Below are 4,627 nucleotides of genomic sequence, written 5' to 3' on the forward strand. Positions count from 1 at the left end.
CCTGAACTGAGACTCTCCCAGAAAACACCTGGGGCCTGGCAAGGTATTTCTGCAAAGGAGTTGTAAGTGGCCTCATTTGGCCACTTTCCCAGGGGTCATACAGCCAGGCAGCAGGGAGACATGACTAATGAACAAGCCCTAAATACAGGCTCCCAGGTTGGCCTGGCTGTGGGGCCCTTAGACATGACTTGTCATCATTTTACAGCAAGGGAAACTGACGCTGTGAAAACAGAGACACCTTGTCCAGCATCATGGCACACTATAGCGCTCACTGCATCTCCCACATTGAATAAGGGTGTGGACCCTTCCTGGAGGGTTTGAAAGGAACTCTTCTCCAAGCCAGTGTCTAATTCCTACATAAACACCCAATCTCAACACAATTCTGCACACAAACTGCATATCTTTAATGTCTTCATCCTGAAGGTGCAGTGATCCTGGGCCCTGATGGGGCATGGGGACATAAATACATGTTTTGAAGCAGAATGCTTAGCCCTGCATAGAACTCTGGATCTTTCCAAATATTACTGTGCCTTCTGTGGGGGTAATGCAGCCCACAGGGCAGAGTTCCCTGTGACTTTCCACAGAAATCTTTGCTGACATAAAAATAGACTGCTCAGACATTTGAATGCAGAGTTCTCACTCTCCTTCTAAATTGGGGAAGTCACTCTAACAGAGTGTTAGATACATGGTCATGGAAAAAGGATGCAAGGGAGGAGGAACAGCAGGGGGCAGGAGGCCTGGCTCCTTCTCCAACTGTGATTCCAAGGCCTGGGCTTGGGTTTATGGCCTGGCAACTGGGCTGTTAATTACATGACCAATCAAAAGATACTCCCATGTAGGGGCATGCCCTGTGGAAACATGACTCTAGTAATAGAGCATTAAAGATTTTAGAAACCATAAATTTTAACCATCCACCCACCCCCATTTTATAAATAGACCAATTGAGGTTGAGAGATTCACGTAAGGGCAACACATATTTTCTGACCATCTTGACATTGACAGTCACAACTGAGTGTTCTTTCTCCTACAGAAACATTAAGGCTATCACTATACCAGTCCCTATATGCTTTCCTGATGAGTCAAGCAACACTCCCTACTCAGAGCTTTGTGTTCTGTCTGATTGCAAGCATACCTGGGATAAGCACTCCAAACACATGGGACTCATTCCCAGGGTCAAGATGCTCTCTTTGGTCTGTACTTCCTGGTAAGTGCATTTATAAACTTAATGAGTCAGAGTGCTCATTTCAAAGACTATGTGCTCATTTCAAACACCACCCAGGGCCTTGGCCTGCACTTGGGCAAAGTAGGCACTTGGTAAAATTAAGGCTGGTAGTGTCACATCCAAATCCTGAGCAAATCAGGCCGACTGTACCTGACAGGGAGAAGCCTGATTATATCCCTCAGGCCAGCATCCTGCAGGGATAGAAAAGTACTGGTAACTCTGCCTGCCCTTACCCTAGATGCACCTTAAGCCGTGAGGGGTCTGATGATCAGTTTATCTCCAAGAGAAGATGATTCTTGAGCTGGAGTTCACAATTTCTTCTCTTGTGAGGAAACGGCTCATCCTTCCCCAGGTGCAAGCCAGGACAGCACCTATGCTCTGATGGCAATGTCCCGCTGAAGAAGCCCATGTACACCTGCTGTCTGTCACTTGCCCAGAGCCCCTGTGGCAGCATCAGCTGCCAGCTTGGCCCTCCCTGCATGTCCCACTGCTTCAGCTCAGAAGACGTCTGTGTTTGGTGGGGGTTTGGAGAGGTGAGGGTCAGGAGACAGGAGGAGCACAGAAACTGGCTTCAAACAGCCAAAGGCCTTTCATGTGCAGAAAGAGGGAGGAGATTTTATCCGAGTGATATTTAGGGCCCCCTCGCTGGCTGATGGAAGCTGAAACCAGAGAGGCCTGTTTCTAATCACATATCTCAGAGAGAAGAGAATTTCTCATCATGGGGGTGAGGTCAAGGAAAGTCTGGATGACCATCTGTCAGGGAATGCCTGCCAAGGGTGGGAGGCCAAGGGCAGGGTGCTATGAGGCCTGTCCACTCTGGGATGCTAGGATTTCTCAGCTCCCCAGGCCACAGGCAGCCTTGTGGCCCACTGTCTTTTCTTGGCACTGTACCCCAGTATGAGGTGGGGTTTCCATGTACCTCTGCACGCCATCTTTCCCCAAGTCTGTCCACTGGCCTCCCCTGGCTCCCTGTGGGATGGCGGCTCTACCTGGATCCAGTATAAGGATGGGGATGGGAGTTTCTATTCCAGGCCCTCAGGGCACATAGTCTGGGCCTACCTTGTGACATGTAATAAGAACCAGAACCGGCTCTAAAGGACTCCATAAGCTTAAGGCAGCTTTGGGGTTCGCAGTCACAGTGGGAACTTTGGACACCATGGCCTTGAGAATATCAGATTGATCTGGAGCCTGTGCCACACTGGGGACATGCTGGTAACTATACAGGCAAGCTGATGGTCTTGTGGACAGGTTTGTTAAACTATAGGGATGCCATCCTTCGTACTCCACTCTTCTCTGTCCTCTGAACTTTCTGGACAATCTCTTCTACTGAATCTCAGTTGTGTGCCCACCTCTCTAGCTGTGACTGCCGTTGCTCTCCGCATCACCTACCCCAAGATATTGACTGTCATGGGGGAAACCTACTTTCCTACTTTATGTCTTACTTTCTTTTCAAGTAGTACATTTTGGTTTTAGTACTCTGTTCACCAGAACTTACGTTCTCCTTTTTTCTTCTCTTGTCATCCTATGCTACCAGGGGATTGGACATGCCTTGGTACCCAGCCTGAACCAAGCATGAGATGCCTTGTTTCTCTGACATCCACCTTCTCATCCTCGAGTTTATGTATGACTCTAGCAGGCTGAATAATTGGCCTCCAAAGATGTCCCCATCCTAAGTCTCCAAACCTGTGAATATGTTACCTTATATAGCAAAGGTGAATCTGCAGGTGTGATTACGTTAAACATCTTAAAATAGGGAGATTATCCTGGCTTTTCTGGGTGGGCTCAGTGTAATCACAAGAATCCTTCAAAGGTTTAAAAGGGAGGCAGAAGAGTCAGAGAAGGAGATGTGATGATGGAAGCCGGGGTCAGAGTGATGCGGCACAAACTAACAAATGCAGTGGCTTCTAGAAGCTGGAAAAGGAAAGGGAACATCTTCTCCTTGAGAGCTTCCAGAAAGAACACAATCTTGCTGACATCTTGATTTTAGCCCAGTGAAATTCATTTTGGACTTCTGACCTCCAGAAGCGTAAGATAAGAAATGCGTATTGTTTTAAGCCACTAAAGTGCATGGTAATTTTTTACCTACAGCAGTAGGAAACTGATACAGTTGCTAATGGTGTTTAAACAAGAACCAGAGACACAATCACCAGCTGTCACTGGCTGAAGCAATGTGTTATAGAGGACATGATGGGCAACCCTGAGTTTCGAGCTTAGCTCCCCCACTTCCTGGGAGGGGAACCTTTGGTCAAGTCACTTCACTTATCTAAGCCTCAGTTTTCTCATGTGTAAAAGGGCAATAATAGAATCACAATCCTAAGGTCTGTAGTTTATAGTATTGTACCATAACAAACCAATTATCTGTTTTTGATAATTGTGCCAAAGTTATATAAGTTTCTGTAACATTAAGGGAGCTGGACAAAGGTATATGTGAACGATTTGTCCTGTTTTTGCAACTTCTCTACGTCTACAATTATGTCAAATTTGTATTTATTTACTTATTTCAATTACTTGTAAATGCCTTAAGATTTTTAGACTCACAACCCTTAAGAGATATTGCCGGGACAACAGTTGAGTTCTTGGGACATTGCAGGTGCTCAATGAATGAACAGTAACCATTGTGGCTAGTACATGCTGCTGCTGTTGGATGACATGCTGCCTTCAGAAGCACTCTAGAAAAATCCTCAAAGAGGTACCTTCTTCACTGAGGACCCCAACAAAATCCCAAATGAACAGAGCAGGGAGGAAAGGATACAACATTGGATGAGATCCTTGGCAGGTTTGTGTTTCAATCGAAATAATTGGTATCAGATTAGGTGAAGGGAAAGATAGGTGCTCATGGGGCATCTCCTGAGGTGCGAGCTGTCTGGTCTGTTTTCCTGTTCGGGCAGTTAGGTGGTGTGCCAGGCCATGGGTAGGGTTAGCCATTGCACCAGTTGGGACAGCATAGCCCTCACTCCCAGTCACTGGTCCCTCTCAGGCTGCATCTTGGCAAGAGATGATCCTGCCAGTTGCTTTGAACATTTATAGTCAACAGACTCTTGTTTGCCTTTTCTTTCTTAATATAAGCAGTCTGTCATGCAGCTCTCAGGAACTGAAGGGATATGCGCTCTGTAACCAAGAGGCTTTACTTTTAAAAACTCAATTGTGGATTCAGGGCTCTTAAACTAGCAACAGACCAGCTCAGTCTAGACTTGAGCCTCCCAATCTAGAAATAACTCCATAGACCAGAAAGCAGTAAAAGCCTCCCAAGCAGTAGCCTTTTTTTTTTTTTTTTTTTTTTTTTAAATCTGGGGTCTGTCAGCACAGACACTGGATAGAAAAGGGTACCAGGTCTTGCAGTGTTTGAAAAGCTCAGCGTTAAGGCACTCCTTGCCCTCTTTCATTCAGCAGCTGCTAGCTGAGCGA

Source organism: Papio anubis, chromosome X (assembly GCF_008728515.1).
Source record: "Papio anubis isolate 15944 chromosome X, Panubis1.0, whole genome shotgun sequence".
In the NCBI taxonomy this organism is placed as follows: Eukaryota; Metazoa; Chordata; class Mammalia; order Primates; family Cercopithecidae; genus Papio; species Papio anubis.